We start from the raw sequence: 11,238 nt of genomic DNA on the forward strand, positions 1-11,238 counted from the left end.
TTTGCCGTTAAGTGTCTAGCCCAAGGACACATACGCCCACAATGGTATAGCAGCGACGAGCCTTGAACCCATTACGTCTGGGTTAGAGGCAGGCGCGCTAACCACTATGCCACGGCGCCGGACCAATTGCCAAAACTTTGATGTGTCAATCGATGAATGTAGAAGTTTGCATAAAAGCGAAGTTTATTTCTGTCTAATATTTTCCATGTATACACAAAAGTATGCAGAGACACACACAAGTACATGTATACGCAAATTACAAACAGTTTGAAAAGGAAAGGAGCTTACACTGTTGACAACTCTGACTGATTTAAATATATTAATGTTAAAAGTTTTTCGTTGTCTATTTAAATTAAAAAGGAGTTCATATAAGCAGTTGAAGTGGTCGTGAAAAAACAATTAAATACTTAAAAAATAAATAGAAGCGCCACATAGGACTCTCGTAATATACAATGCGTGTTCACAAATAAGTTTAGAAACATCGAACTCGTGTTCGTTTGAACAAAATACAGTTCGTGCGGTAATCATCTGATTACTTTACTTAGTATGCAATATTTATTCTGCATGTACAGGCTTACCTGTTCTGTGGTATCCCACAGATCTGGTGATGCCAGAAGATTCAGTTATGTGTATACCAAACGGAACTGCCGACGCGGTACCTACTTTTACACAAAGGGTGGGTGGCTGCATCGTCATCATGCTAAGAAATAAAGTTGTAGAGGATTATTGTTCTTTTTTTAATTGTGTGACAAAATACCTACCTTAATGAAATAGGCAGAAAGTGAATTAAATTCATGAAATAAGGTTTCAAATCTGTAAATGAAGTGCATATGCATTAACCTGATTCAAGTGATAATTGCAAAAACTAGTAGTTTAGTAGGGTGGGAGAAGATGGGACACCTTTAGCACATAATATCTAAATATCCTGATCACGTTTAAAACAATTACCAACGGTCTATGGGAGTCGTGAGGATACGGTTTTATAATTATTCAAATGTTCTTTGTTTACCACTAAATGAGACGAGAAAATAGAGGTAAAAGGTGTCCCATCTTCCCCACCACACTATATAACTCAAAGGAAAAAAGAAACTTCACTCATTAAAACATGGAAAATAGGATGACACCACTCACTGGCTTCCGGTGCTGCAACCGCAGTGTTTGTAAAAGCGCTTGATCTGCAATCGGAGGATACTGGTTTATGAGTGGGCCATATCCGAGAACCTAAAATAACAAACAGTGCGCTTAAGGCGGAAATTGAATCACTAAAATAACACGGTAGAGTTTTTATTAAAATAATACGAAGGCGTAAATTATTCATCAAAATAATGCGAAAAAGGATGTTCTATTCTTTGTGGGTGAGGTACTTGTCAAGGACCTGGGATTTAGGCCAGATTTGGTCCATTACCATTAATACGTTTGTGACCAGCTTGCTTGTAACGGAGTGATACTACTTTCGAAGCTTGACACTGCTATCATGCTGATCTAAGGCAAGATACCGTAAATACTACAACCATCATTTTGTAATTAACTACTAACAGTTTATGCTAATAGATGTACAAACAAAACCTAAATACCGATTCCTATCAAGTTTAATAGCTTGCTCAAGATTCCACCAAATAGGGCGAGTATAACACTACTGGTAAGACCCAAAGTTAGTATAGACCAAGTTAGGAACGGCGCTCGTGTCCGCCATTACGGAGCCAACAGAGCGGGAATCGCCTATATACAAATGCATGGTCGGCATGTGTTCATTTAGTTCTTGTAAACGATACAAAGCTAGAAAACACGTATAGCAGTTGTTTTAACATTTAAAATATAATTTCTAATATAAATCTTGTTATATAATATTAAATCTAGGAATTAATGTGGATTAAATTAGTATTTTGACTGGTTTTCGGCGTACAGTGTGGTTTAACAGGGTACTTTACGTTGGCGATTAAGTCTAGCAGCAATCAGCTTGGTTTACATAATAGTATATGATCATAGCTACGAATCTACAGACCCATTCTTTACTACATTTATAATCCAGCATGAGTGGACATGCAGCTCCAAACTGCTTAAGTACTAGCAGATGAGGTGTTCGCGTTTTCCGATTTCTTAAAGACCCGGAACGCAGAAAAGGTAGCTTACTAATTCAAGCAGAGGACCAAAAATAGTACTTCAGTATTGTTTTCCTCAATGTCACTTCGATATTAGGCAAATTTTACAAAGATACCTTAAGTTTCGTTGCCGGGTAAACGTGTTAAGTTTGTGAGCCAAAAAGTAAAATCACGGCAATTTACACATGCAAAACTTGTATTTTTATATTTTAAACATGTTCTTTTATGTTTTTGGTTAGTAAACTTGATATTTTCTGTTTTTTTTACTCTTTAATCGATTGAGTGTTCAATAAAAGTTGATTATTTTTGTGAGGTTTATTATTGTGATAAGATATAACATTAGTAAAAAGCCATTTTTACGCGCAGAAGTGCTTGGTTTTTCAAACATCGCAATATTTAAACGAAAATCAGCACCCAGCAATAATAAAATGTGGGCTCCGTAATGGTGGCGACTATGACGTCATAGACGCGAGACAATGGATAACAAGACTCTTTGTTTTACAATCCGTTTCCTAACTTGGTCTATACCACAGAAATAAAAAAGAGTAGAACGCGCAACTGCCCAAAACCGTGATATATTCTTTTTTCTATTCACGTGACCGCCAACTCCGTCCCCATTTCCCTTCGTCTCCATTGTAAAAGATAGGCGCATAGTATTTTTGGAAGGTTTTAGCTGTTTATTTTAAAAACTACACCAACTATTCAAGTTTATTAGGCCAGTTTAGTTATTTAGCAGGTTAACGCTTACAGTTTACCACTTGTTTAGGAAATTTAATTATTTAAAAAAATTAATTAAAAATTTTAAACAAACGGTTTGTTAGAAATATATATATTAGAAAATAGTTGTTTCACACTATAACTTTAAATTTAGTCAAAAAACGAAAAAAAAACTACATAAAACGTCATCGACTCCATTGACTACAATAGTAAACGGAAACCACCCGCGAAAGAGAGAGAGAGTGTATCACCTCTCTCCTTTGCCGACATTGGAGATGCGCGTTCTATTCTTTTTTATTTCTGTGGTCTACACTAACTTTGGTAAGACCCAGGAAACTATTCGATATCACAATAAAACGTGAGTGACAAAAACTACCAAAAGCATAGGCTAAGAAATGGAATTCTTTTTAACTTATTTGTTATAGCCTGTGGTGTCTAATTTAAACAAAATGAAATAAAAAAATAGTTAATTTAATTAACTGACGCTTTATCAATATACTTATAATCCAAAACTGATTTTGATATGCTTTTAGGTTCATGCACAGCTTTTGTTCAAGCCGCTTTCGCTAAAACATAATTGGTAAAAACAAACACGCACATTTGTCCTATATGTGCAATTAGGTTTGCGGTGACCAATTTTTAAACTAATTAAAGAAAACACGGTTGCAGTGTTTGCAATCTGTTGAAATGTCGCATTTACAGACAAACCCGTAATGTGCATGATAATACACACAAGTGCATTAACTATATATATTCCACCAATAAACTCCTATATAGACTTAAAAGCTCCGAACGTACATGATACGCGGAAGCACTGGTTAATGTGCGTGGGAAAGAGTCATATCTACACCAAATGTGACTTAATTAAGGCATCGGTTTTAAACGTTATATGCTAATGAGGCAAATCGTTTCTCGAGTAACACAGACAATTCAACGTAGACAAAATTATAAGAAAATACAATCTCACCATTAATACATTTCAAAGATGCAGGGTATCCTTTTTTATCCCCGTCTTATGCTCAAGCAAATGCATGAAACACTTCTTGAGAAATCATCGCAGTAATAACACGTCGCATATTCTAAAAAGTAATACCAAATCATATACAGTATCTATACAAACAGAGAACATATGTGCATGTAATACGTTTGGTGTCCAATAAAAACTGATAATATGTGCAGTTCAAGCATAATGTTGATTACAGTTTACCTTCTGTTGATGAATCATACACAAAACCGTTTCATTGAATAGATGCAACTTGATACACTTAATTACCTACTTGGTCTTTCACATTGTTTGAACTTGCATGTGCTTTATAAACCTGTAAACGAACTTACTCTAACTGCAAACAGCATTTCGATAGCTCACTTTAACCAACAACCAGTATAACTTATTTCTTCCCAAGAAAGACTTATTTCAAAACGAAACACGCAGGCAATTTGCAATCAGTGCTTCTTGCATGCCGCTAACCTTTGTTACGCGCTGTTAAATTCACAACATCGTTGGAAGAGAAAATTCGGTATGAGGGCTGTTTATCAACAGCACCATTTACATACATACACCTATCAGTCAAAACATGAAAACGGAATATTTTAACATAACCTGGGACATTTAACCAAAGCAAATTGATGTTTGCTATATAGGATGAAGTTTTTTTTGCGGATAAGTATATTATTCGTCGTTAAAATTTTTTTAACGTGAAGCACGCAGGCAATGAACAAACAACCGGGCGCATAACAAATGTTAATTCAAGTCATATACATCACAGGTTACGTTGTTTATTAATTATTAAGTTCATTAAACAAACACAGCAAGCAACTTTTAAAAATTCGATTATTTATAAACAAAGCATGTTAGCTAGTACAGAATATTAAGAATATACTCCATCGATTAGCAATGCTCAATTGGACATTATACTATAAGTGCGGGTATGTACAGCGACTATATTGTTTATAGTTTTAAACTTTGATTTTCGATTGCAGAAGTATATTGATCACATCTGCAGCCTACAGAAATCAAATATGTAGATATAATGTCTGTACCACTACAGTTATCACACATTTATACATGGTAAATATATACCGTGGTGACTATATTTTAAACAATTTACATTAGTGCTAGAAAGCTACTGTGGTAGCTCTCTTGCACATTTCCAATACGTAAGCATCTCTTCAAACCATGCTTGGCCAGCTCCCTGACTTGGGCCGATGTAACCTCTCTTACTCTCTGGCAGAGAATGTGTAATTTGCATACCAGGCGTGTGCAATCATCGGAGCGCAACTCTCCCAGTTTATCCAGCGCCTCGTTTACCGTTTCAACCAAAGCTTCGTGACTGCTAGTGTCGCTGTTTGTCATTGTTTCTTGAGTCTGTTTTATAAGCGGTAGAATATCTTCAAGTCCTAAAATATTTGTTGGTAAGAGACTCACGAACACTGTTGGGCGTTCTAGAGAGAGAGAGAGAGAGAGAGAGAGAGAGAGAGAGAGAGAGAGAGAGAGAGAGAGAGAGAGAGAGAGAGAGAGAGAGAGAGAGAGAGAGAATGCGTAACCGCGGTAGGCTGTGTTTAGCCTTAAAAAGGGAATTTCATACTCTTAAACTTTTTTCATTATTGTGCTGGGACACTTAGGCTCATATTGCCCAAAATTTCAAAACTCAAATCATACAGTACTGTGGGTAAGATGGGATACCTGTGGCACACCCTGTGTCCCATTTCACTCCATCCTATACATATTTGGCTATCATATTAATATAACTATTTTAATGATAAGCAGCTACAAAACTTACCTTTGTTAATATCAGCAGTTGTCTTGATTTTTTTGATTTTAATCCCTTCTTCTTGTCGTATGATGTGGTGTTTACCATGCGATTCTGCGTTTTAAGAAGAGTATAGTAAAGTATAGTAGGATGGGGTAAGATGCGACACTTTTTCATTCTATTTTCTGGTCCTATCTGGTAGTAATTAAACAAAGAACATTCAAAGAATTACAAATTGGTTTCTTTACGACTCCCATAGACCGTTTGTAAAAGCGGCAGTTAAGAATATTACATTGTTAATACTGTTTTAGTGTTCCCTTCCAGTTTACGGCAAGACGCTTAACAATTCAAAAGACTATTTACTGTGTAGGTTTTAGGGTGCAAATTATTGTCACAATAAAAATTCAAACCTGTTGAAACGCCAGAGGTTTTGAAGGAAGGCGGATTCAAAAAGGAGATTGGGATTGTTGGTTTGGACAGTGCACGGTTTGACACACTGACTTCGAGCTTGGATGAAACTTCCGCGATGCTCTTCCACACATTTCTTGCCACTTTGTCAAAATGTTGCTGTAGGTCATCACGAACCTGTTTAATTGGTGGTCGGTCTTCTTTGTTGTATTCCCAGCAACTATTCATCCATTTATCGAGGCAAACTAGGCTGTCGCGTTGATCTCCTACGAAGATTTTCTTATTTTCGTCAATTTTGTCGCAAGGTGGCTTGATCTTATTATTTATAATCGTACGAACCAAATTATTAATATTGTTTAACCCATGATGAAAAGGAATGTAAAGGGTAAGACATTCGTAAATTATCATTCCATAGCTGTAAACATCAGATGCTTTGGTGGCTGCGTATTGCGGTTGTTGTAGTCGCTCTGAGCGGTGTATGGCATAGTGTTTTGGCCGTCATCTGCTTCCCGGTACGCGTCGCCTGTATTGGTGTAAGTGCGTAGAGTTGCTCCACCAAAATCGGTCACTTTTGCAGTGAAGTCGTCTTTTAGCACGACGTTAGAAGGTTTTAAATCTCCGTGAACGATCTGCTGATCTTCCCCGATTCTGTGTAAGAACGCCACCCCATTCGCAACTTGAAGCAAAATTCGCACCAACAAGTCGAACGGAATTATATAATCTTCTAAGCGCACTGATTGAATGAGTTGCGATAGGTTCCCTCTCTCCATATACTCCATGATAATACCGAATGATCCGACCCAGCTTGTGATCCCATACACTTGTACAATGTTTGCGTGATGAGCTAGTAGAATTATACCCGCTTCACGTATGAAACTGAAATGTAAAATATATAGCTTACGACGTGGCTATAAAGTAGTTATAACGCGCCTGTCTCTAGGCCAGAGATAACTGTGGTTCAAAGCCGACGTTTCTAACATTGCTTTTGTCAGCCATACATTAAAAGATAGATCAATAAATAAAATCCAAAAAATATTTACCCACAAAGCTATATGTGAAAACTCTTAATCGTACACAAGGTGTATATGAAACCCGTGTTATAATTACTGTCGTTACGAGCTAGAAAAACAAGACACACTCATTCATTCTCGGTATAATAACTTTTTAGTGTTGCCGATTACCGTCAAAAAGGTGCCAATCAGCATGCGCAACATATTATGTATACCGCTTGAAAGTCCGAAAATCTTAAAAGCGATGAAACAAATTCGTCTAAGGTTAATAATATTACTTATTGTACTGACCTTTTTTCTACCTTACAAGCGGTATAGGTATTTGGTGTTCCTATACATTTTACTGCGCAGCGGCCAATTTGTTCACAGTAGCCAAAAAGAACAACTCCGAAACCACCATGACCAATAACAGCGGTCTCGTCTTTTGTCGTTTTGATTTCAGTTGGATTTCTCCAAATAGGTAGGTCGAGTTTCTAGAAAGCCAGTAAAAAATGATATTGCTTTTATATGGTGACAAGTATAGAAACGTCATATAGTACGGGGTAAGACGGAAATTGGGATAAGACGGGAAGTGGGGTAAGACGGAACTAAAATCTCCTTTTACGCGCGGGTACCTATTTATTGATAGATGAAAAAATGTTACAGTATTATTGGAAAGTATTCTCACGGTCCAACAAAATGCGCGGCAAAGATGTTAAGTATTAAAGTTTGGTGTTGAATGAATACAATCAATACAACATTTTTTGGCTGAAAGAAGGCATAATAATAAAATGTTCATTTTGAATGCTCGCTGAACTCTATTAAAACAGCCGAAATTTTGTATAGTAGGGTGGGGAAAGATGGGACACTTTTTCGTAAGAGACTTTTTTTAAATTTTCTTTTTACCCCCCATTTAACGATAATCAGGAAAATATTGTTACAGAACTTTTCAACAGTATTATCGCGACTTATAAAACGCGCGTTAAAGCCGATTACTGTTGTTAAATGTTAAAAAATATGATAAATAGAAACTGTTTTTTTTAACGAATAAAAAATGCAAATTTTAAGGTGCTAATTTGACTGCTCGCTAAAACATAGTAAAGCCGATGAAAAAAAACTTGAGTTATGAAGGAAAATAGGCATGTGTCAATATGACTTTAATTTGGGATAGAAACAACAAAAAATCGCTTTAAAGTTATATATATAAAGTTTACAAGGCAAAGAAACTAGCACAGCCTGTTAATTTCGGTAAGTTAACTACAAGTTGCAGAATACTGCTAATGTAAATATTATATTCCAATTTGGTGTCCCATCTTCCCCCACATTGGAGTTTTGTATGTTTTTATTGCCAAACGTGGAATGGGTCTGTTTTAATTATACCTTAGGGGTGATTCAAACATAAAATACTGATATGATAACAAGATAATGCATGGAAAATATAGTCAAAAAAATAAAAATGATTTTAAACTGTCTCGTCTTACCCTGCGACGCGTGTGCGTTTTTACGGCCGACACTAGCTACACTACTCCCGGCATCCCAGGCTTGATTTTCGAGGAGATACACGACCTTTCTCATCCTTCCGTCCGAACGACAAAGAAGCTGCTGAGCACCGATAAATTTGTTTGGCACGGTTTGCGCAAATAGATGCTTCATTGGGGATTGTACGATTCTGGGGGTGAGGGAGTGTGTGGCGGCCCGTCACGAGTGCCTTTTTCCTACCGTTATCTGCCGTATAAATATCGCGTCTCGTGTTCATTCGCCCTCCTAGTTTACTGCTCGCAATAAAACATGTTGCAACCGCTACAATAGTATACTAATTTCCGGTATCACCCAAAAACCGTCATATATTTTGATTTTAGAAAAAATATATATTTCGTCATATATTTTGATTTTAGAAAAATTGGGCAATATGTGCTTATAATGGTCTCGTCTTACCCCACTCTTTTATGCTTCTAGGCTATATCCCCCCAGGCGTTTACACACCGGCGATTTACCCCCCGGCCATTCCCCCCCGGCTACTTCCCAGCCATGACTATCCCCCCCCCGCTATTTCCCCACAGTGACTATTCCCCCCCGGATGTTTACCCCCCCTTCGAGACTATTCCCCCCGGCTAATTCCCCGCCGTGACTATTCCTTCCCGGCTATTTCCCCCGGATAATTTCCCACCATGACTATTTCCCCCGGCTATATATTCTCCCGTGACTATCCCCCCCGGCTAATTCGCCCCAGAGACTACTTCTCACCGGCTATTTTCCCCCGGCTATTGCCCCCCGTAGTCTTGGGGGGAAATAGTCGGAGGGGAATAGTCATTGGGGGGAAATAGCCGGACGGAAATAGTCACTGGGGGGAATTAGCCGGGGGAAATAGTCGTTGGGGGAAAATAGTCGTTGGGGGGAAATAGTCATTGAGGGGAATTAGCCTGGCCGGAAATAGCCGGTTACGCTGTATTATATATACAAGAATTATTGTAAATAAAAGTTATTCTAGATCATATATGCAAGTATTTACCTGCTCCCTTTTTAGAGTTTTAAAGCTCGAAATCGCGTCTCGCTGAACTTTATCAATTTCTTGTTTTGTGCTCGTTGTTGTTTGTCAACAACACATGATCGAATTGCCCAAGTCCATGGTGGTGCTGATCAGCATATTCTTTTATGGCCTTGTTGAGATTTTTTTGATTTCTCCCGACTCGTGCATCTCCATTATAGTATCCGCAGCAGTTTTTTTTTAAGGCAACCACCTCGACAGTTAGACTCCCAGGAGTGAATGATTGAACAAAGGCGTTCTCCACATTCTCCACATTGCCCAATATTCCACGGTTTACAGCTTTCGCGTACTTTTCCGGGTTCTTTGTCTGCCAAACCAAGGTCGCGCTGACACCGACGAATCCAAGATCAGCGGATACTGTAAAACTATTCGATAAACCTACAGCTTTCTCTGCTATCTTTAAACCATCATTTACGGCATCACCACTGCATTCAAATGTGAACGAACGGGTTTTAAACTTCATATGACTTTCCGCCATTTCCGCGACTTTACAGTAATATCGGGAAATTATACGTAGGTTATGCAGTATTCTAAAATAACTGGAAATGTTTTAACATTTTTATATATATATAGTAAGATGGGAGAAGATGGGAGACATTTTCACTCTTTTTCTCGCCCCGTTTGGTAGTAAACAAAGAACTATAAAACCGTATCTTCACGACTTTCATAAATCGTTGTTAATTGTTTAAAACAAGATCAGGCTATTTGGATATTTGCTAAAGGTGTCCCATCTCCCCCCGCCCTACTATAATAATATTTAGAGGACCATTCGTGCGCATTAACTGCGTATTAGGTGATTCTAACCAAATTTTGTTCTTTATGGTTACAGTCCTCGGGGTTAGTGATATTACTGAATTTATCAACACAGAAATGATCTTAGTGTTTCACAAATAGTTTGCGATAGCGGCAATAGGTCAGACAAAATAAAAAAGATCAAATGAATTCGCACCTATACATTTCATTGCCATCTTTCACTGAACACGTGGAGATTCAAATTTATCATTTTCTTTTATCTATCTTATTTTGCTTTTATGTGATGTACAAGCGTCGTTTTAATAAAATTACATAAAGCTGACGAACGGTAATGCATGTTTTTTGTTTAGTAGCATATTGGACGAGAAAACAGAATGAAAAGGTGTCCCATCTTGCCCCAGCCTACAAAATTACACCACCTCCACAGCAGTAAAAAAGCTTACTGTCTACACAGTTTTTTTTAAAAAGCTAACTTAAACAGAAGGTATATATATATGATTGAGTAAATCTATATCCTATAGGTGCTAATTGAAAACTGTGGCAATAACCGAGCAAACATTATTTCCTTACTGCAAGCCTAAGCGAACTTCATAGGGACACTTGATCATTATTCTTTTGCGATCACTTTTTAACCAGACTGAATTTACCAATTACAGATCAAACTTGTCAAACCCTGTATTTATACCTATCGTAATTTGCTTTTGAATAGAAACCGCTAAACATTTTATTTAAAGTTTCAAATAATCGTGATTCCCTAGTAGTCAAGCATCACAACACGGTAACCACGGAGCTCAACATCAAATAACGTTAGAAAACAAAGATGGTTTAAGAATACACCTTTTTGTATAGCGTTCCATTTGAATTTTAAATAAAGGCAACCATTCATGGAAGTTTGTTTTTGTGTACTGGCGTACATGTCTAAATAGGGTGTGTTACTTTGATATAGTTTGCGATAACTTAAAGCTCAGTTAAAAACT

The 11,238-nt window shown here is 37.3% G+C and overlaps 1 pseudogene across 1 annotated transcript; it reads right to left on the minus strand.

The window, feature by feature from the left end:
* Positions 1 to 159: 159 nt before the first annotated feature.
* Positions 160 to 9,986, minus strand: LOC149728771 (uncharacterized; annotated as a pseudogene). Its single transcript, XR_016386028.1, has 9 exons — positions 9,702 to 9,986; positions 7,276 to 7,457; positions 5,977 to 6,850; positions 5,597 to 5,680; positions 4,024 to 5,213; positions 3,784 to 3,895; positions 1,132 to 1,221; positions 762 to 813; positions 160 to 700 (listed from the first exon to the last, which is right to left on the minus strand). The product of XR_016386028.1 is annotated as an uncharacterized LOC149728771 (transcript).
* Positions 9,987 to 11,238: the final 1,252 nt, after the last annotated feature.

Source organism: Ciona robusta, chromosome 11 (genome assembly GCF_009617815.1).
Source record: "Ciona robusta chromosome 11, ASM961781v2".
NCBI classification, from domain to species: domain Eukaryota; kingdom Metazoa; phylum Chordata; class Ascidiacea; order Phlebobranchia; family Cionidae; genus Ciona; species Ciona robusta.